The 24545-nt window shown below is 35.9% G+C and overlaps 1 protein-coding gene across 2 annotated transcripts in view; it reads right to left on the bottom strand.

Annotated features, from left to right (window-relative positions):
* Nucleotides 1-24545, bottom strand: part of NOL4 (nucleolar protein 4) — a 287019-nt gene that overhangs the window by 35260 nt on the left and 227214 nt on the right. The gene's annotated exons all lie outside the window — the stretch shown is intronic.

Here is a 24545-nt window from a genome sequence, read left to right as displayed (position 1 = left end):
TGCCTGCCTTTCCCCCTCTCACTCTCTTTGTATTTTATGATTAGAGCAAAATGTATTGCATGCCAGCTCCACAATAGGCCCAGTACACACACAACAGCCTGACAAAGACTTGAATAACCCAAGCCCTGAAGTCTGTTTCTCCTTTCCTAAATTCCGCTCACTACTGTCTACAAACTTTGCTTCAAAACTTCTAACCATGTCAAGTGTGTAATGACATGGAAATTGAAATTTGCATAAAATTGTATAAATTTTCAATAGTAAAACAAACTGAATGTTTCCTCTTCAGCTGTGAGTTTACAGAGTGCAAAATATATACAACATACAAGGTCTGTTTGGAAAAAGTCCAACCATTGTTAAAATAACAAGAATGGTTTGTGCTACATCGATGTAACCTGGTGGTCAGGGATAGTGGACTGGAATCTTTCTGTGTGAACAATGATGACTTCACTGTACCAGTCAGTGGGGGCAGTAGACAATGTTAAGTGAGCATGTATACTGTGTGGCCATTATATTTAAAGTGACCGAGTGAGTAGAGCAATGAATCTGCATCAAATTTTGCATTAAGCTTGAACATTCCTCTGAGGAAACTATTAAGATGATTTAGAAGGTCACTGCTATGAGTAACTGGCAGCTTCACCACCGCAAAGCAACCACTCATGCACCACTTCTCATGAAGAGTTTTTTGGCTAAACATCACATCACCCAGGTCACTCAGCCCCACTACAGCCCAGATTTGATTTAGCACTCTGCTACTTCTGGCTTTTCCCAAAACTAAAATCACCTTTGCAAAGTAAGAGATTTCAGACCATCGATGAGATTCAGGAAAATATGATGGGGCAGCTGATTGTAACTGGGAGAACTTTGTGAATCCCCAAGGTGCCTGCTTTGAAGGGGACTGGGGTGTCATTGTCCTATGTACAATGTTTCTTGTATCTTGTATCTCCTTCAATAAATGTCTGTTTTTCACATTACATAGCTGAATACCTTCTGGGCAGACCTCATATATGACTTCACTTGCCTACTGCATTCATCTTTTCTTCTTTCTTTTTTTTTTTTTTAAATAAGAATAATTATAAATATGTCTAGCAAATTCTTAGGAGTATTTTTGTCTTAAATTTAGAGTGCATGTTTAGGAAAACTAGTGACTTTTCAGATACATTTTTATGGTATCAAGTACTAGAAAAAGAGGAAACATGAAATAAGTTTGTTTTATGGGCCCAGTAGTATTATCATATTAAAAAATATTCTAATCTTTCATGCAGTGAGAGTATTGCGATGACTATCAGATTTATGCAGTTAGGATTTTGCTCTTGTTCTTCTTATCCTTTCAGCTCAACTGATCTATTCAACCCTGATAATTACACTCAGCTGACCTTATGCACATGATCTATGAGCTTTTCATCTTTTCATTTCTAGGTAAGTAAGATTATGAAATAAACAGCAAAATTACTCATTGTAAATTGAACTGAAAATACAAATGAATTTTTCCAGTACTACCTTGTAAAATAAAACATGAACTGACCTAAAGTGGTGTATGAACTGAAATGTTTGAATGTAATTCCCTTTTGTCATTTAAACCTTAGAAATCGCTGGGAGGGCACATAACTTTAGAATAACACTTTTCTTTGGAAATACTGCACTAAGGAAGGAACTCAGATGGAAGCAAATTATATTGGTATCACTGGCTCTACTATTTGGATTGGGAAGTCTGCAAATTCTAGATTTTTTTTTAATGCTGTAAGTTACTCTTTGCTAGTAAAATATACCTGAAGACAATGGGTTTTATATGGTGGTTCTCTAGAAAAGAAAATAGTGTGTAGTGCCCAGTAAGTTTTTCTAAAGACATAAAAATACATGTGTGTTTTTTTTGTACTATTATAAAATTTTATATTGTAAATAGTAAAGGAGTTTAATAATCTAAAATATTAAAAATGATACTTCTAGGAATTTTTTGTTGCTATAAATATGTACCATAATAAGTAGGTGTAGAATAAGCAATCATACTAATTACAGTGCACTATGGACAAGAATTAAAAATAAAGCAATATTAATGCTACAGCAACTGTTTGAATCTTAGGATCTGCTACCAACTGTCTTTTAAATGCACGTTACAATGACAGGGTGAGTGGAGAATGATCAAGCCAATAATGGATACACCTCATGCCAAAATCTTTTATAAAGATACAATAAAATGGTCTCACATCTAGGAGTACAAATATCCCTCCTATCTAGAGACAGATTATCATATATGTAACATATTCATTCGTACTTTATTATAATATATATTTATATATGATATCCATATTTAATATATATTCATCCATAATAAAATACAGATGTGTCATATATATTTATTCAGTATAAGCTCATTAAACAGGTAAAGCTTATCAAAAGATTGATAGATGAATCTGTTTACATGGATTATTTTCACACATACAACTTCTATTTTCTACAAAGGAGATTTTAAACTACTCTCCACGGAACTGTAAGGCTTCCTGGGGAAATGTCTCCAAGTCTTCCTGACGTTATGGGACGAGGGCATATGATGATTCCACATTGCCTCCTTCCCCTTTACCCAGGCCAGCAGCTCTGCTCTATGCTCATAAAGTCACTATAAAGCATTGTGAAAACCACTGGGCTCTGAGGTATTCTTTCTGTCAAGACATGTACTCATTCAAACTCTGAAAGAAAGAAGGGTATTCTATATTTCAAAGCAATTTTGAGAGAAAGGGGCTGGCCTCAAATAATTCCACCGCTCATGTCCCGTCCCAGTTTCTTGACGGAAAATAACTTGAGCAACATAATAAGATTTGCGTTTCTATTGGGTTGGCCAAAAAGTCCATTTAGTTTTTTTTATAAACTAAAAGACACATTTTTCATTTTCACCAATAACTTTATATATTTTGGATATTTTGAGTACGTCGGCTGTCTCCCACATGGTTTAACATTGATTGTTCTCAATTAATGTCTCGATGTGATTGCTATCAACCTCAACTGATCTACCTGACCATGGAGCACAGTTCAGCGAGAAATCTCCAGCATGAAACTTCTTCACAAACCACTTTTGACACGTTCAGTCAGTCACAGCACCTTCTCCATCCACTGCACAAATCTTTTTTTGCGTTTCAGTTGCATTTTTACCTTTCTTGAAATAATGAAGCATAATATACCAAAAATGTTGCTTATTTCCTTGCATCTTCAATATTAAAGTGGCTACACAAAAGTCACCAATTTTGATGTTTTCTTTAAATACATCCTGATATGACAGCTGTCACAATACAATCTAACAAAATTGTTCCAAATGAAGTTCAAGACAACTAAGCATTACTAGAACCATCTTATGGAAACAAACAAACTTTCTGGCCAACCCAATACTTTGGGAAAATTGGTGGCTCTTCTGAAATATACCAGGAGAAGAGTTTCTTAATGATGAGAAAAAAGGGACAAAGCATATTCTCCACAATATTTTCTCACTGCTTTTTTTTGTATAATAGAATTAATTTGTATTATCAAACATAAACATACTATATTTAAAATCTAACTCGGCCTTTCATTATTAGCTATTATTCCAAACCCCAGGATCCACATTGAGCAGGCAGATAATTAATTCCATTAATAACCAAAACAGGCCTTATAGGAAGTCATTTGTACTTAAACAAAGATTTGCATTAAGTTCTTGGCAGTCCACTACATGTTGAGAAATACAACATATGAAAATTCCAATAAAATTTAGTCTGTATTGTCTTTTGAGAAGAAGTTTAATATAAAGTTAATTCATGCTTTATCTTGAATGAGCACTAATGTTGGTTTCAAAAAAGCATAGATTTTAATGACATAAAAAAATAAATATCCCCTGGAGTCACATTTTATCTCTGTAAGCAACTTTTAATAATCATTAGCTCCCAAAGTTTCAAAGAAATGGCCTGCCCCTTGGGTTGCTATGATGATTATTTTCAAAAGAGGATAACATTAAGATGTTACAATACTGCATATCTAGGCAATGAAATTTTACTCATTAAACAGAAGAAATCCTATCCCAGCTTTAATAAGACATATTTCGAATTTTCTTTTAAAAATTCCATAAAAATGATTGAACAACCACTAGCAGTGCACTAGATAATACAGAGTTGTAGATACTACAGAGTTATTTTGATTTAGATGTCTTTGATTAAAAATATACAACAGTTTAAATAAATACTTATGGTGACTTATATAATTAGGCTCTGGCCTTATCAATAAATATATCCTTCAAGGGCCATCCGTGTTGTTACAAATGAATGGCAAGATTTCACCTTTTTATGGCTAAGTAGTATTCAACTCTCTATGTGTGTACACACATATACACACATAGAGATAGCACATCTTCTTTACCCATTCATTCACTGATGGACAATTAGGTTGTTTTCATTTCTTGGGTCATAAGGGTATTATGCTAAGTAAAATAAGTCAGATAGAAAAAGAAATACATGTGATTTCACTCACTCATATGTGAACTATAAAAAACAAAAAGAAAAGAAAAAAAAAAAAAAACAGACTTATAGAGGCACACAACAGATTTGTGGTTACCAGAGGGAAAGGATGTGGAGGGAGGGCAAAACCAGTTAAGGTGCTTAATTGTATGACGACAAATGGAAGCTAAACTTTAGGTGCTGAGCATGCTGTAGTGCATACAGCTGTTAATCTGTAATGTTGCACACATGAAGCTTATATAATTCTATAAACCAACTTATCTTAATTTTTAAAACTTAAAAATATATCCTGCTGTATCAATTATGTATTTTGTTACTTTTTAAATGGCTTTATAATTGGATGGGTGATTACTTAAAGATGAGGGCAAGAATGGTTTGCAAAAGCAAACATTGTCTACTCCTGCCTGGCCCATTAACACACTATTTGAGAAGGGGATCTATATTCCTTTGTACTCTACCCACAGAAACTGGACAGAGAAAAACTTAAGTTTGCTGAACCTGATCAGCTACTTGGGTCACTTAGATTGTATTCCTAACTCACTGCAGATACCTAAGAAATCCTTAATCAAGTATCTCATACAGACACTTTTTAAAAATGAGATTTACTTGATTCCACTCAACTTTCTGAAAGTAGGTTTCAAAAAAATGGGCATGGAAAATGTTACATTGTCTGACTGTACCTCCCAAGGACTCTACTCTTTCCTGGACTTTATATCCTCTACCATCTATTAAATATGCTGTATATTTTCATTAACTTCACTCTGTCTATAAAGATGATCAAAATGATAAAACTTACTGCTAGATTTAAGAATTTAGATCCTTTTCTCCTGTTTGCCTTTCACCTTACATTGTCAGAGCAATTGGAGTTTGCAAGACATTGTTGCATCAATATCAAATTACATTTTTAGTTCGTTATTGAGGTGGTCAGGGTGCTAGTGATCCACTTTTGTTAAAGTAAAGAAACATGCACAGGCCTCAGATAAGCTTATCCATGCAAAATAGTAAACACATGGATTATTCAGGCATCAATTTGCCTGAACTTTCTATAAGATTGTTACTAGATTTCTCTGTAGCCTATATAACAGAAGCATTTTTACTTAAGTTACTGCTCTGGATTTGTCCTTTGCTCTATTGGTATTGATGGGGTGAGTGAGAGCAATATATTTCACATATAAACTGCTGGAAAACATCTCTACCTTCTAAAAGCTTCTCCTCTCCCATTGACAGTAATTGTTCCAGAACGAAGTACATTGCTAAGCGTTTCCAGGGAAATTCATACAAGATCTCAGAGAACCAGAGATCCCATTTAGAGTGCTTTCCTGCTAAGAAAAAATTGCCTGCACTCAAAGTAAATGTGCTTATTACCTGGGATAATGAGAAGTGACTTATGATGCCATCACCACACACACACACTTGGATATATAATAACACTCAGGAAGTAATTCCTTTCATGTAGTCAGGAGTATTCCGTACAGTCTCTTCCACTTCTTGGTCATATAAATTATTAAAATGCCAACACAAAAGGTGGGTCTTTGCAAAGATGCTCACAAACTCACTAAGACAGGTAATGAAGAAAGGTATGTTTTAGTCCAGGAACCATGATAATATTTGAAATTACAGAGAAGCTAGACTGAGTTTGTTTCTGACTTGAGAAACAAAAATCACAGCGCTACAGTTGTTACCCAGAGATTTGTTAAAGTCTTTGAAGAACAGGTTATTAAGTTAATAAACTCTCCCTGTAGCAATATTTACACACAAACATAGTCACGTGATTTTATAAGCAATAAACCTTTGTTAACTGTTGCCTTAAAGTAAAATACAAAATAAAATTAGGGTTCCCAACCCAGATCTATATATATATTCTTTAGTTCTCAGATTGCTGTAGATCAAAAGAGCTTGAATCAAATATCCTCCTGAAGATGGGAAATCTGAGGTGTGCCAACACACTTACATTCTAACATTTGGTGAATTCCCTCAAAGCAAGACTCTAAACATGATAATTATGTTAGAATCTTTAGCTATAAAACATCACAGCTATAATCAAAATTCAAAACAAATATTAGTTGTAATAAAAACTCAGAACAAATATTTTAAAAGTTAAACTTTGAAAAGCATAGTAGAGGTTGATAAGAATTTTTTAGAGCAGTTAATCATTAGCTATTACAGAAAGATCCTATTAACAGAGCAGTATCAGAGATTAAGGCTAATATCTACATAATGGTTATCTAGAGTATCATGTTGGGCAGCACAAGGTACATTATTTATCTACACTGTAATCAAATCTGTGATACATACAGGGGCTTTATAAGGGATTAATTAGTTTCTGGCAGTTAATGACTATAGTCTGATAATAAATCTGTATATTTATTTTATGTTGTCCACATAATTATATATAATTGATTAATGCACAAAACATTCACGGGTATTAATGCTGTTTTGGCTAAGATTTTCGTTCAAATTAAATAAAAATAATGCATGCCACTTTAAGAGATAAATTAAGAGAAACAAACTGACTTCCTTTTCATTTCCATAGATACCAGTCCACCCCCTCCCCCCCAACACAAGGTTAGGCTACAATTTGTGTTAAAATTATGGTTGGATACATTGTCACAAATGGCTATATAAACCTAAATTTACAAAATTCAGGCCAAGTACTTTATTTATTTTTAAAATTTATTTACTTTTAGAAAGAGGGGAAGGGAGGAGAAAGAGAAGGAGGGAAACACCACTGTGAGAGAAAAACACTGATGGATTGCCTCCTGCATGCCCCCAACCAGTGGCTGGCCTCTCCTGGCCTGCAACCCAGGTATGTGCTCTGATGGGTAATGAAACTGGTGACCTTTTGGTTTGTGAACTATGCCCAACCCACTGAGCCATACCAGTCAGGGCTCAGGCCATGTACTTTAAAAATAACTATATTTATCCTAGATATCAGTTACCCAAAATTTTCTAAGCACGGTCTTGAGATTATTCACCACTGACTTAAGAAAATTAGGCTGAACTAGCAAACAGACACTTGAAAAATACAATTCAAGTTTTTAAAAATTGACCATGGCTGACTATCTTCATCTTTTTAACATTTATTTTTGAGTAAGTATACTTGACTAACGATGCTGTTTCAACACTGATGTTGGGAGGTTTTCATAAATGGTTTCAAAATTAGTGACAGGTGTGCTGGCATGGTTGAGTGAGCAGAATGATGAACAATTCTTTCCTACTGTCACTCTATATAATGAATTCCTTCACACCTACTTTTGATGAACATTATGTTCAACCATATAGTAAGCGTAATTCCATCTGAACTGTGTATCTTGAAGGAGTCCTATAATTGAGATCTTAATTCCTACACATTGGAATAAAAGCTTACGGATTATTCTAATTTAATTTAAACTGGGTGTAAAAATTACTCATCAATTTTGATATTTCAAGTATATTAATTATGAAATAGTCAAACTGAGGTAATTAGAAAAGCCATCAAAATTGTGATGCTTGAATTATTGAGTGATAATGCTTTTACATTAATGTGAAGTTAAATTTTAAAGGGAACATGTATCAGATAACATGAAATAACCTAAAAATAAATAACCTAGAGATGAATTTAAAACATATTGCCTGACTATATGTGGATGTTATATGTATATATATATATATATATATATAAGCAAATGCTATGCTTTAAAAAGGAGTTCCACCCCTTAGCAGTGCTCCGATTTCCCAAGCTGACTGTGGGTGCAGGATATGAGAAGTATCACTATTGGAGTATTTCTTCATATATAAGATATAAAGTTTATATTTTTCCATTGACAATGAAAAATTCATTTGTTATTCAGGAAGTCATTCTTTTTTAGAAGTTCTCTATCTTCTCAAAAATATAAACAAGTAAATCCATTAATGTTCTTGAACACTACCTATATTTGGAAAGTAGTGGTATCATCTTCCTCAAGATACTAGATTATATTACCTTCCTCCACGATAAATTTTGGTAGAATCAGTACAACTAAGTTTCTCTTTTCCTTCCATTTTCATTCTCGATGACTCTGCTGCTTTCTCTGCATAGTTTCCCTGCAAGATTTCCTCTGTGTTTAAGTCTTCATCTACCACTTCTCCACTGAAGACCTCTTAATTGAAATCTGTAATTAAGATCTATTCCCAGGTCCACTTTTTCACCTACCTACTGGACATAAATATCTACATACCCCATAGGTGCTCCCACTCAGTATGTCAAATTGTAAACTTTATCTGCTTACATTCTCGCTTCTCCAGGCATAATTTGCTCTGCCTCCTGAATTCTTGATTTCAATTAATGATATTTTCATCTACATCATCTTTTGAGCCAGAGACCTGTGTCATGCTCAATAGGCATCCTTTCATGATCTCATATGCATGACCCAGGGCAGTCTTATACAAACAATTTTATTGACTAGTGAGTTGTTTAAACCATGCTCTACTGAATGTCACCTATTCACTAGGCTATACAGTCAGCCAGGTGTGGCGGATATATCACCAAATAAAATAGACAGTATCCCTCTCCCTAAGGAACCTGGAGGCATGCAACAGGAGACAGACTAGATGAGAGGAAGAAGTGAAAAATGTAAGCTCTGACAGTGATAAATATTAATAATAAAATAGGGTAATGTAAAAATGATTAGAAATAAATGCCCAAGGAGGATCCAAGATGGCAGAAGAATAGTAGAAGCTACACTAAGCTCCTCCCAGAACCAATCTGGAATTACAACTAAATTGGAGAGAAATCATACAGAATAACCAACTGAACACTAGCTGGAAAGAAGCCTTATAACCATGGATCCTAGTGTGAGAGAGCTGCCTGGGATCCCACGGGCCGCAGCTGAAGTTCCAAAGGGATATTTCAGTGACCAGAGGGGCTCCCACTGAGAAGTGTGGGGTCTAAATCCCAAGCTGGGCTCCCCAGTCTACAGCACCAGAGCCAGAAAGGAACCCAGATAACATTTAGCTATGAAAAGCCGCAGGGTTTATGTCTGCCAGGGAGAGACAGCTGGAGATGCAGAGAGCCTTTTAAAGAGCCAATGCACAAAATCTCATTTGCAGCCACTTACCCTGGGCTCCAGCAAAGGGAGGGTGGAGTAGACTAGGGATGCTTGAGGAGAGTCTGGGGTTGGTGGCTCTGGGGAGAGAACTGAAGGAACAGCGACCAGGATCCCTGTGTGAGTCGTTCCCCATACTGCAGAAGCCACTCTCAGGCAGAGCACTCCTCTTCCAATGGCATCAGCCTGAAGGGTAGCAATACCCCAACCCTTGGGAATTACTGTATCCCACCCTGGATGCTTAAATCTCGCTGCTGATTACAGCTTGATTAGATTAACAACTGATCAGCTTAGCAATTGATAGTTTAATGGCTAAGGTGGAAAATACAAAGAAGCAGCCAAAATGGGAAGATAAAGAAACAGACCCCAGATAAAAGAACAAGAGAATTCTCCAGAAGAACTAGATGAAATGGAAGCAAGAAATTTATCAGAGAGTTTAGAGTAATGATTATAAAGATACTCAACTTCATGAAAAAAGACATAGGACCATAAAAAAAGACTAGGCAGAAACAAAGAATGCAATATCCGAAGTAAGTAATACACTGGACAAAATAGACAGTAGGCAGTAGGTTAGATGAAGCAGAGGATCACACCAGTGATTTGGAAGACAAGGTAGAAAAAAAAAAAAAAAACACCCAGGCAGAGCAGCAAAAGGAAAAAATAATTTTTAAAAAATGAGGAGAGCTTAAGAAATATTTTGGGCAACATGAAATGTAACATCTACAACATGGGGATATCAGGAGAAGACAGCGAGCAAGGGATCAAGAACATATTGGAAGAAATAATGACCGAAAACTTCCCTAATCTAGGGAAGGAAAGTCACCCAAGTACAGGAAGCTCAGAAAATCCCAAACAAGTTGGACCCAAAGAGGCCAACACTGAGACACATCATAATTAAAATGACAAGGCTTCAAGACAAGTAAAGAATCCTAAAAGCCACAAGAGAAAAGCAGGTAGTTACCTACAAGGGATCACTAATTAGACTGGCTTCTGACTACTCGACAGAAACATTTCAGGCCAGGAGAGAGTGGTGTGAAATATTCAAGGAGATGAAAAGCAAGGGCCTACAACCAAGGCTACTTTACCCAGCAAGGCTATCATTCAAAATCAAAGGAGAAATAAGGAACTTCCCAGACAAGAAAAAGCTAAAGGACTTTATTAACACCAAACCAGTACTGTAACAAATGTTAAAGGTCTTGCTTTAAGAAAAAGAGAAAGAGAAATAAATGAATGTCTAAGAGAGAAGGCCCTTCTGAAAAGTATACAGAGGCCAATTAGCCAAAAATGAAATGGAAAAAAAAAGTCACGTGAAGATTTACGAGGACTGTGTGTATGTGTGTGTGTGTGTGTGTGTGTGTATGAACATAGCACAAAAATTCATTCTATATTTGATCTAAAACATTCTTCATATCCAAAGCTCTCTGACTATAATCCCTAGGGTTTGGTTCAATTATGTCATGGAAGCATTCACATAGTTTAGATTAAAACTCACAACAGGAAATTGCAACAGCGCATGTTTTTGCTGCTGCATTCAGTATCCTCGATTCCCCCCACCACAGGTGTGCTCTCACATTGTCTCCTAAAAGCATAACCACTATGGACCTATTGCAGTTAGCCTCACTTACTCTCCGACTGCCCTGATGGGCGTTCAGAGGTTGAAGGTTAAGAGTGCTTGGGGGTGACTGTCCCCCCAGAGTCCGGTGGTAGCTGGGTTCCTTTACCGCAGAACCTGCATCCTATCAGACAGCCCCTCTCTCGACCTCAGTTCCTATCTGGTTCTGCAAGTAGTGTCCTTCCATTGCTCCTCCCAGCTTCTCTCACTTGCAAGCCCTACTGTGCTTCACCATCCTCTTCTTGATTCCTTAATCCACCTCACACCTATATAAACATTCCTTTATTAAACACTCTTCAATTACCCTTTGGAATGTTATCTGTTGCCTGCTGTTACCCAGAATGACACAGTGCTGTTCACTATTGAGCCAACCAGTGAACAGTGCATATACTTTTTAATCTAAATTTTTATCCTCTCAGTATTAAAACTTTTCTGTGTGTTGTTCGTATTCCAAGCAACTATTCTCATTTTTTTAAACCAAATTCTCTAACACAAAAATAAAACCCCTTGGAATATTTTCCATATCATCAAACTGATCAGGTGTTCCATCAGTTCTGTATTTTCCCTGGATAGCTCTCTCCTGGAACTCTTTATGCTCCTATTCCAAACTGGCAACATTCTTCTCCAGGCCTGCTACACAGTGTCATTCTAGCCAGCCTTCCATTCCATTTGAGTCCCCCTTCTTGGATTCAGTGACTTCTTCCTTGGCTTGTGCTATTGTTCCAGTGGACATATTCTCGAATGACTTTCCGAGAAAGACTCCATGGAAGAAATATGCCAGATAATTATTTTAAATTATTTCTACCCTTACACTTTGATAATTTGGACAGATATATAATTTTCTTTAGAATTTTGCAGGTTTTGCTCTTATTTTTTTTAGTGTTGAGGACAGTTGTTGCTGGTTGATGTCCTTCGGCTTTCTGAGTTTTCATAAGGGAATTTTTTTCCCCTCTTGTCCTGCAGTGTTTAAGTTTTCCTCCTTATCCCATGTGGTCCGAAACTTTCATGATAATGTGATTGACACAGGTCTTTCTTTTGCTTTTTGCATTTTCTGCCCTTGTAACTTGGGCTCTTTCATTTTGGGAGTGTATGCTCTTTAGTTGTGCAAAATGTTCTTATGTAAAAATTAATTTCTTCTGCCCTATTTTCCTCTTTACCTTCTTACATTCTCAATTCTCCAGCCATAATTGTCTAACTTCAGCCAGTTGTTGGTCCTCCCAGATTAATCTTTTTCTTTTACCTTTCTATTTCATTTGCCATTCTTTGTCTAACTTTTGAAGTTTCTGAATCATTTCCCAAATGATCATCCAATCTGATAATTTGACTATACTTTTTATATTCTATGAGTTTCATTTTATTTATTGTTCCTTTTAAGCATTCATTTCTTATTTCAAGGAAATATCTTTTTCAAAAAGATCTCTGAGGATACGGACTATGTTTTGTTTCAAAATTTTCTTCTGTTCTTTGATTTGCCTCTGATGTCTGAGTGCCTGGCTCCATAGTTTTCTTACCTCTCTGGCTTCTCAGTTTTTGAGAGAAGAATTCTAGTTCTGTGCATGGAAAAAATACCTATGCTCTCTTCATTTTTGGAGCTAAAAAGTGAAAAAGGCCTGCAGCAGAGATACATTGCTTTCAGTTTGAAAATTTTATTCTGTACATTTTCAGTATATTGTTCCTGCTGTTTGTTATGCCCAACATCCCCTTTGCCTCTGTTTCTCTACAGAATAAACCTCTTGCTGCCTATTTGGGTGGAAAGAGGAGAAGATCCCTTCCTTGGTAATACACAAGTTGGAAGAGGACCTGAGGTCTAATAACTTCTTAGATACACTGAACCGGTTCTCCTATTTTTGTAGTCATGCAACTCCACTTTCTGTAATACCTGGTGCCTTCAGTTACCAGACTTTCCAGGGCCAAAAGGGATTGAATAGTTTCTTATCAGTATCTCTCTATAGCCACTTTTTTTCCAAAAATGAGATGGAACCTCTTATTCCTTCCCGAGTCTTCCTCATTCCCTCTTTCCTTATAGATCTACACCCTTTATATTCACTTGCAGTCATTTTAGTGGGGGCTTTGAAAGGAAGTAGAGACAAAGGCAAGGTTTTGTTTTTCCATGTCAAAATACATGTACACTTTAAAACTTTAATATATGTAATAGATTACATGCTGGAAAACTTAGTGAAGTAACACAAAGTCCTCGCTTTTTTTAAAAATCCTTACCTGAGTGTGTTTTTATTGATTTGAGAGAGAGGGAGAAAGAGAGAGAGAGAGAGAGAGAGAGAGAGAGAGAGAAGTGAGAGAGAAACATCAATGGGTTGCCTCTGTACACTCCCTGACCAGGAATCGAACCTGAAACCTTTTGATATATGGGAAGATGCTCCAAGCAACTGAGCCACCCCATCAGGGCTGAATCAAGTTCTTACTTTTAAATTAGTCTTCTATAGAATTTAAGATGAGCACATTGGTTTTATTTTATTTTATTTCTTTGTTGGTTGTGCTAAGTACTCTACCTACATATCATTTTACTCCACGGTACTCAACATGCTTTACAAAGATTAATATAGCACTATTTAGGTGGACTCTGCAGGGCAGATAGAACAGTGCCCCTGTCAACCCAAATGCACCGGGACAAAAAAAAAATTAAAAAAGAATGGCGGGCTAGGCCCAGTGTTTGACTGCAACGGTGGATGAGTCACTGGAAATAGAGTGTTCTTACACGCTGTCCATCAGTTTACATACTGGACTGTACCCCATCATTCCATTTGCGAACTCACAAAAGGCAGGAGGGGGGAGTTGTAGTTTATTTGCATAATTTAGGCTCCTGGAAGTTAAAAGTATTAATCACCTTGCTAATTTTGTACTGAAATTAAATTGCTTATCAGCAAATCCAGCTTCCTACACAGCGCCTGGGTTAAAACAAACAGTAAATCCCATCATAGGGAAGTTTTGAAGTGAAGATAATGCTGAATTCATAGAGAAACACCTTGTGTGGTTTTATTATTTTTCACTCTACTTTTATTTTAAAGTCTGTTTTAAATAGAATAAAAATGGCCTTTCCTTAATAATAACTGAATGATTCTTGTACTTGAAGCTATAGTTTAGGGAAGCCAGCAAATTTTAAAAAATTAAAAAACAAGTTTGTAGAACAAATACTCCATAAATTCATATGGAACCAAAAAAGACCCCGAATAGCAAAAGCAATCTTGAGACAGAAGAACACAGCAGGAGGAATCACAACACCAGATATCAAACAATACTACAAAGCCACTGTAATCAAAACAGTCTGGTACTGGCATAAGAACAGACATATAGATCAGTGGAACAGAATAGAGAGTCCGGAAATAAACCCAGGCCTCTATGGTCAACTAATATTTGATAAAGGAGGAAGGAACATAAAATGGAGTGAGAAGAGCCTCTTTAACAAATGGTGCTGGGAGAACTGGATAGGGACCTGCAAAAAAATGAAACTAGACCACCAACTTACACCACACACGAGAATAAACTCAAGATGGATCAAAGACTTAAATGTAAGCCGTGACACCATAAAAGTCCTAGAGGAAAACATAGGCAAGAAAATATCAGATATCTCACGTAACAATCTCTTCACGGATACATCTCCTAAAGCAAGAGAAATAAAGGAAAAAATAAATAAATGGGATTACATCAAACTAAAGAGTTTCTGCTCAGCAAAAGAAAACATCAGCAAGATGAAAAGGAAACCAACCATATGGGAAAACATATTTGCCAATGACATCACAGACAGGGGACTGATTTCCAAACTATATAAAGAGCTGATACGACTCAACATCAAGAAAACAAACAACCCAATTAAAAAATGGGCAAAGGACCTGAACAAACACTTCTCCGAAGAGGACATACAGAAGGTCCATAGACACATGAAAAAATGCTCAACATCATTAGCCATCAGGGAGATGCAAATAAAAACCACAATGAGATACCACCTTACACCTGTCAGAATGGCCATCATCAACAAATCAACAAGCAACAAGTGCTGGCGAGGATGTGGAGAAACGGGAACCCTACTGCACTGTTGGTGGGAATGCAGACTGGTGCAGCCACTATGGAGAACAGTATGGAATTACCTCAAAAGATTAAAAACGGAACTGCCTTTTGAACCAGCGACTCCACTACTAGGATTATACCCGAAGAATCTTGAAACACCAATTCAAAAGAACTTATGCACCCCTATGTTCATTGCAGCACTGTTTACAATAGCTAAGTGCTGGAAACAACCTAAGTGCCCATCTGTAGATGAGTGGATCAAAAAACTGTGGTACATTTACACAATGGAATACTATGTAGCAGAAAGAAAGAAGGAACTCCTGCCATTTGCAACAACATGGATGGAACTAGAGAGAATTATGCTTAGTGAAATAAGCCAGGCAAAGAAAGAAAAATACCATATGATATCACCTAATACAGGAAACTAAAGAACAACACAAACAAAGGAACTAAATAGAACAAAGAGCAGAATAGCAGTCAATAGGGGGGAGGGGAGAGGGAGAGAAGGGGGATAAGTAAGGGAAGGGTTTAATTAAAGAGCCTGTATAAAAGACTCATGGACATGGACAACGGGGAGGGATATGATTGCGGGAGAGGGGGTGGGTTGGGTGGGGGAGAGAAATTAAGGGAAAAGAGGACAACTGTAATTGAAAAACCAAAATAAAAAAATAAAATTAAAAAAATTAAAAAAAAAAAAAGTTTGAAGTTAAGCTTTTTGTCTGGTGTTTCGCTGATTACCTAATGAGTGAAATGCTTTGAAAATTCCTAATTCAAGTTATCTCTGAGAAAAAAAGAGAGTTAACTACTAGATACTTCCATATCAAGCACTTGGTCCCGCAGATTGCAAATTGCAATACACAGGCCTTTAATTAGTTGTATCTTAATGGTCTGAGGAGCAGACAAATGTTCCTTCATGTTTTCCTGGAAGAATTACATAGAAAGGTGTCTCCGTAGACAATATATGGATTTAGATCATATTGGCTATACATTCAATTGTTGTGCCATTACGTGAATGTATTTTATGTTTTTAAATACATTCTTAAAGATGTTAATTATAACAATAAACTAAATTTTCCATAGTCTTGCATCCACACAAACTTTGCTTCCAAGCTTTTTGGAAAACTGTCCTAAAGAAATTTAAATTCTACATCTAAATTTAGTTTATGATATATTGTTTATTATAAATGCATTTTTTTGTAATTTGTGAAATGCTAGTTTGAAATTACTATAGAGTCAATATATTAATTTTTCTGAAACTTTCAGCAAAAACAAAATATTACTAATCTGATTATATTTCTATTTTTCCTTTGTCAGTAGCATTATATATTTTTTCATCAGCTCAAAAAAATAAAAAAGTGCAATTCTTAAATTTCTCCTAAAGGTAAAAATTCATGTTGATTGAGAAACAAAGGAGGAGAAAAAAACACCCTCATGGATATGGGTATATTAATATTTTATAACCCTTACCTGATGCCTATTCAATAATTATATAAGGTTTAGAAAATATTTAGAAATTATTTAAGGTCATGGTTTAAAATATACAGGTTCTCTCTTGATTATTCATAGTATTAGGAGTTTTATTCTTTTTTGTTTTAAGCAAAATCATCTAAGATTATCATACATCTTATTGGAATAGAAATTTTTTTTTGCTAAAAATTATAAATTATCAGCAGTTTATCTGAAAGCTGAGATTATGCATGCATTAATAATTATAACTATTTATAAAATATGATTATAAATTGATATACAATTTAATGTTTCTATTAAGATTTCAGTTTTGGGAGGATGTGTCCACATCAATGTGAAATTTAGCCTACTAAACCAAAAGTAATATTTCAGAAACACAAATGAGTACCCCAACAATGATCCCAAAGCTTTCTCTCTGTTTTAAACATATTGACAGATACTCTCTAGTTTATGTGGACATAATACATTTACATATATGTACACCTTTTTATACACAACTTTAAATAGCTACTTTTGTGTATAAGATAGACATTGTAGGAACATGGATTTATTTGTGAATAAATAAGGACAAATAATTTATGAGCTACGTACAGAGACAGCATACATAACTAAAACAAATAAATAAGTAAACTACACCCAGTTCACAGCATCTCAACCTGTCTCTTGTTAGCAACACTAAAATATCTTTTTCCCAAGGAACAATACCCTAGATACACAGTATCTACTTATGGTCAATGGCCCTGCAAATCATCCAAAGCCACATAGTTGTCATTGTCATTAAACATGGACTTCTTATGAAATGAATACTTAAAAATTAGATAAGCACTGAATAAAGGAGAAAGATGGCCAACATTAACAATACACATACTCATATATTAATGTACAAATGTGTTGCATTTAGGGCAGAACTTCCATAGCTTGCGGTAGCACTTGTAACAAGCTACTCTATTCAGCCTGCTGCTATGACAACTATCCAGGGGCAAAAGTCAGGTCAGCTCCCAGCATCTGTGTGTAGCTAATAATTGCTTTGTCAGAAACCTAATAGCTGCCCCCTTTTTCACACTGACCAGTGAAAAGCAACAGTGTCCAAAAAACAAAATGCCAAGGCATTCTTTGTCCTCTCCCTAACCTGCGCCTTTGGATCCTATCACTTTATATTTGTGATTTCCCCTATTCGATGCTAAAATTGTGTTTACTAGGCTGTCAGACAACATTTCAAATTGCTCTGTTTAGACACATCTTAATCATTCTCTGGAAGCATTTCTAGTGTTAGCAGGCATCTCATTAAAAGGCTCCTTCCTTCCCTAAAACTGAACTTTTTGCCATGCCACATCAAACCACATATGGCTATTTATTGAGTGGTTACCCCAATCCTAGTATATAACTAGGTATCTTTTGGGGCTCAAAGTAATGAAAAGCCAAAGCTGTTTGAATCCTACAGAGTGATACAGAGCTGTAGACTCAATATTCCAAAAGACACCTGGAGGCCATTATGTTAGATGGGACTTACAATCAAGTCCTAAAACATGTTGTGGTGGTAGGTGTTGCTACACAGACAACCAGGAAAGGGACTTGGTTTTGTAGGCTGAATTTGATCCAAGAAGTGCTTCTTAAAGCAGGTATATCTTAAGATGGGTGTACAAATAAACACAGATGTAGAACTGGAGCCCATAAAAAGCCTACGCAAAGACATACTGGTGGAAAGAGTCAGGATGTGGTTAGAGGATTGAGAATCTTGTATTCAAATCCCTCTAAACCCCCAAGTTGTCATTATATAGAAAGAAAACAGAAGCAACAATAAGAACTACATTTCTTCTTAGTGTAATTTTTAGTCATAAATAATAATAGTAATGAGCCCTGACTGGGTGGCTCAGTGGACTGAGCATTGGCCTATGAACTAAATGGTCACTAGCTTGATTCCCAGTCAGGGCACATGCCTGGGCTGCAGGCCAGGTCCCCAGTTGGGGGGGTGTGAGAGGCAAGCACACACTGATGTTTCTCTCCCTCTCTTTTTCCCTGCCTTTCCCTTGCTATAAAAATAAATAAATAAAATCTTTAAAAAAAATAATAATAGTAATGACATATACCTGACTGAGTTTAGGGAAATTTATGTGATGTCAGCATTAAAGTATAAGATAATACACATAAATTGGTATAATTATGTATGTATGTTTCCCATATGTGCCCTGATTTATTTTCTAAATATAGTTGAGCTAATGCTTTGAATGGTAAAGAAGTTGAAATTGAAACCTGAATCAGGGCACTTGAAATGGTTTCAACTAATTTTGTTCTTAGATTATAAATGATCAAATAAATTATAGCTCAAGAAATTAATTTAATGTAAAGAAGTATAGAAAAGTCTGTATTTTTAAAAACTACAGAAAATATTCTATATTTTTTAAAAAACTGCCTCAAATGCAGGATCCTACTTAAAGAGTTAAAAAAAAATACATGAATATCTGAGTTCCCCAGAAAGAAAAATTTCCTCACATATATGAAGACATACGAAGTTTGACAGCTTTATTGGGCTTCTCAAACTTGTTTCACAGGCAATAATAATAAACGATAGAAAAATGCAACTGAATTAATGTGACCTCCTGAGTTCTGCATCCAAAGTCGTCGGCGGCGGCAGCCGTCCGTCTCGAGAGACGATGGTGTAGCTTCTTAAGAGTCTATCTGCACCGCCGAGAATGGCTGTGCAGTCCGACTCGGGAGTGACACGGTATCTGTCCCCTCCCATGTTAAATCGACATCTTGCGATGACGCTAGAGTGTCCTCTCCAGTGAAGCTGAAGCTACAGAGCCTGGGCAGGGTGATATGGAGGGTCTGCTGTTGCCCATGCAGCAGACCCCCCCTCTCTTCGCAGCTGAAGGGTCCAAGGGAAAGACGGAGTCAATACAGCTTGGCTTCAGGTGCGCCGCAGGAGTTGCCGGTGTTGACTACAACGTCAAACCGCCTTAGGGACTCCGGCTCCGGATTTTCTGTCGGGGTTTACTCCCTTAGCCTTTCCCCTGAAGAGGTATGCCGCAAGGCAGCGGAGGTTTTTTGGAGTCAGAGTTTTCCTTCTCTGATGTGCCCTGACAGGAAGATCGAACCAGCGACACTTAGCTCGCAGGCCGACGCTCAATCCACTGAGCCAAACCAGCCAGGGTTTGCATCCAAAGTAGTATTCAAATTATTGCATGTTATGCATGTATGATGGCATTAAGATTTGAAATTTATGAAGCATTCTGATTTTCATTACTCAGAAGATTAACCTGAAATCAAAAGGGAACTAAATTCTTTGTACTGTATTGGTCTTCTTTTTTAAAGAGGAATTCTGTTTCTAGTGAAAAATGGAAAAATCACAGAATAAAGAAAGAAGGAAGGAAGGAAGGAAGGAAGGAAGGATAATAACCTTTTCTAGGCCTTTTTCTTATATAAAATAAATTTATTGAGTTAAGTGGTGTGTAAGGTCCTCTGTAGCTCCATTTTTTTTAATGAGTCTAATATGTCCCATAGTAAAAGTGCTAATTTAATCATTTGAAAAAGAGGCTCTTTTGAAAAGTTGTGAACTAGCAACCCCCAACTATAGAGACTTTGTGTAGATGCCTACATATATGTATTTAATATAAGACATTCTACTGCTGCTGATTCTCCACACTATTTTCCAAAGGCCTGAATCAAAGGCTACTGTCTTCCCCTAACTCCTTTGGTCCCCCCACCTAAAAGCAGTTATGTAGCAAAGACAAAGAAATAACCAATAGGAAAGACACTGGTAAAGTGAAAAGCTTTAACTGATGTTTTTGACGGCAATCATAACAACTCTGGGATTTAGATAAACATTTCACTTACATCTATCTATTTTATTACTTAAATTTACAGTCACAGCTATGACTTCTTTTGTACTTTTGCTCTCTGGCTTTTTTCCGGAACCATGACTTAAATCTCCTAATTTTCTAGAGGATTTGGGTACAGAAGGCTAATCCACAAACTTCAGGAAAAAACAAGGGACTGTTCCTGCCACATACTGGAAGTTCCCCTAGTGTCCCTGAGCATCAGGGCCAGAACTAGTACCAAAAAGAACATGGACTATTATTAGAGAAGTGATTTACTGAGAAGTTTGGTCTTAATGTAGGAATCTCACTGGACTTTCAATGTAATTGTATAATTTAAATTGCTATTTTGATCTTGCTTGCCTTCAAGGCAAAACATGGAAAGGAGCTTATAAATAAATGTGGCTTGGTATTTGATCTATATAAATCTCAGTTTTCTCTTGATCAAGAGTGCAGGTAAGGACTCTTATTAAACAGCTTTTCATAAGAAAATTTAGAAAGTATATTGTTGACAAGGGAAAGAACACACCAAGCTTCTCTGTGAAGGTGAGAAACTTATGAGGTTGAACCATTTCAGCAAAATTGATTGGAAAAGATCAACATTGCTGGCAAGAATATCTGAAAACCAGGTTCCTTTCAATGTTATGTAAAAGAGGGAAGTTACCAAGAAAACAAATTAACCTGCCTCAGGGATTTTCTCTAGGACACACTCTATAAGATCACCTGTTCTGAAACACCTGTGCCTTATAGCTAAAGCTCACATGTCAGCACTGCACAATCCTGAGGATTAATAGATAAATCCAGCATTAAAATGTATGATCAGAAACCTTTTGTTATGAAATGAAGATGCACTGATGTTTTGGAAAGACGTCCACTGAAAATGAAAGTAAAATTATTTTAAAAGGAGGCTAACCCTCAGCTACCTAGAATACCCAGCCCTACAGAAATCCTGCTTTCCCGAAGTGCTAGGTGACAGGGAACAACAGCGTGCTTCTCAAGGCCACCGGTCTCACTGTACCTATGACATGAACCCTGTCAAACATCATAAATCTCTTCAACAAGCATAGTTCAATTTGTCAAGCTATTATCTAATTTTTAATAAATCTGTGACTATGGCTAAATTTCCCCAATATACACAAAATTACTTTTCCAGAGTAACTAATGGTTTCTAAAGTGGTTAGATTAAGGAGAAAAGACAGGACGAGGAATGAACAAATTATGAGAAAATAAACTATAAAAATGAATATATTGGCATAAACCAAATATGTCAGATTCCTCATTTATCTGCGAAGCCTAAAAATAATTGGTTGTAAAATAAACGATATTAACAAAAATGCTGTCTTCACAGAGAACCTAGTAAACCGTATGTTCCGCTGACTCTGGCACTGAGAAGTGTATCAACATACACATGTTGAATTTCTCTTTTGGAATTCAAACCACCTACTCATATCCTGACATTTATCCATTTGAAATTAGTAACACCCTAAGCTAAAGATGTACCTAAAATTAAAAAATGTATATTTCTATACAAATGTAGGAGAATTCTCAATGGAGCCAGAACATCAAATAATAAAGCAGAATGAGTAACAGAAGGGAAAAAAAAATCAGAAAATGAGGCTCGTTCCTACCTTCCACCTGAAACCCATGTCACCCAAAAGAAATACTTTCCCAGCTTCAGAGTCCCCATCCACAAAAGAGGGCAACCATCTGATGATCTACTGGCATCATAGTTCTATGAGGGATCAATAAAATGATGCACCGTCCATCACTGCTCAGATATAAAGTGATATATAAGGGAAATATTTACATTAAGGGAAAATACTACCTTACTCTCAATTTAAGAAAAAAATGTAAAAATTCATTGTTTGATCAAAACTACAATGTCAAGAGTTTCAAGACACCAAAAAAGAGAAAATGAGAAAAGGATATTTAAGATAGAAAGAATAATAATCTTTGTATATAGTTACATAAGCCAAAACTATAGGAAAACATTAAACTTTGATTTCTCATTCACTGAGCTAGTGCTGTGTCACGGGAAGGGTAGGTATTCTCCAAATCACTCATTGTTAGAAAGCCCCTGTAACCATATGGTTATTTTGTAGCAGATTAATCTTCACAATTACTTATGGTATATGCTCAAATTAAATATTGTCACATTTAAATACAAATCTGAAACAACAGCTAGTGGAGAAAGTAATCCCCTGCTGAATCAGGACTTCACCTTTGCCCCGGTCTCATCTATACTTTTTGTCCCCATGGTTCTGAAGCTTCCTAAAAATGGAACATGTCCCATTCCTTTCCAGTCCTTACTGGCATGTACTTTAAATCCAAATAATTTAACAGGGCTCATCAAACCCCTCTGCACTGTCTAGTTTAAACCTTCATCTCCAATCCTCTCTCCTTTCATTTCTTCCCAAGAATCTCAAGTTTCCCTGACAGGAGGTTAAGAACCTTTCATGTGGCTCAGTTGGTTGGAGCGTTGTCCCATAGACCAAAGAGTTACAGGTTCGATTCCCAGTCAGGGCACATACCCTTCTCTCCCCCCTCCTCTCGTTCTCTGGTAGCAATGAAAAATTGTCCTCAGGTGAAGATAAAAAATTAAATTACATTTAAAAAAGGAACCTTTCATCTTTCATGTTTTGAAATGTTCCATGTGCCTGGGATATCATCCTCTTATCTTTTTTGTCTTTTAAGATCTCCATTTCTCAAAGGCCAGCTATAATAGTGCTTCCTCTGGAAAGGCTTCCTAGGATCCCAAGAAAGAATTAGGAGCACTCTCCACTGGCTCTCACAACAATCTGATCACACCCTTATTAAGAAAACATAATATCTGCAAAGCACCCAGTAAATCCAGGTAAATCTAGTATCTGCTAAATCCCTAGTAAAGGTTCCCTTACCCTTGTTTTCCAGCCTCTGTACTGAGCAGAATATCTTCCACATAATGAATATTTGTTAAATAAATCCATTTAGGGCTTACTTAAAAGTAATGTGCTCCTGTTAATCATTTTCCTCTTATTCTTTTGTGATATAGATATAAGAAACTACCTAGAGTGGTTCAAAAATCTTGGGAAAAAATTAAAACTTGTCTCATTTAAAAGCTGAAGTCCAGACACATTATTAAGCTAATGCTGAAAGAATACAAATTCATGAAGGCATAAACTTGCTCAAAAGAAACCAACAAAATTCAAGTATAATAGATTTTGCTATAAAGCAAATAAATATTCCAGTAAAATTATTTGAACCAAGTTTCTCAAATATACATAATATAGACAATGAACTCAAAATTTAAAATTAGAATGGTAAATATGCCTTATAATTATCCACAGTAATATTTTATATATCTGTAAACTACTTGATTTTGGCATATATCTTTTGATTTTCATATATATATTTTTCTTTTTTTTTTAAGTGATGCTCTCAATGGTGAAACTAGAAATCAGTCTGTGATTTAGTTTCTAAAATTGAGGCAATATGGAATAGTGGGGCAGAATAATGGCATTTGGAGTCAGAGGGCATGGTCTGGAGCCCTGGTTGTGTTTCTTTATAGATGTGTAATCATAGTTGTATTATTAAACCTGTCTGAATGTGTTTCTTCTTTTGTAAAAAAGTAGTAATATTATTTGTCCCCCAGGGTGGTTGTTAGGAAATGATATAATTGTGAATATTAATTTTTAAGCAAAAGATACTATGTAAATTTTTTAAATGATACCCAAGATTTATTTGATACATACAATTTGCCAAGGAAAACATTACTATAAGGTAAGTATTTCTGCTTTATAAATGAGGCAACAGCCACAGAAGCTCATTAATATGGAGGTGTGATTTGAAACTTACACCCAAATTCACACTATTAACCACCATGCAGTGCTCTACAAATATCTTTGTAGGTGCCAACCACATAAACACTTTTTAAAATAATTTTTATTTTACAATTAGTTGATGTGCAGTATTATATTAGTTTCAGGTGTACAATTCAGTGATTAGACATTTATATAATTTAGGAAGTGATCACCATGATAAATCTGGTACCCATCTGACACCATAAGTAGCTATTATAGTATTATTGATTATATTCCTTCCCTATGCTATATTTTACATC

This window comes from Furipterus horrens, unplaced genomic scaffold, assembly GCF_987537825.1.
Source record: "Furipterus horrens unplaced genomic scaffold, mFurHor1.1.pri manual_scaffold_8, whole genome shotgun sequence".
Lineage (NCBI taxonomy): Eukaryota > Metazoa > Chordata > Mammalia > Chiroptera > Furipteridae > Furipterus > Furipterus horrens.
This window is presented reverse-complemented; position numbering and strand designations above follow the sequence as displayed.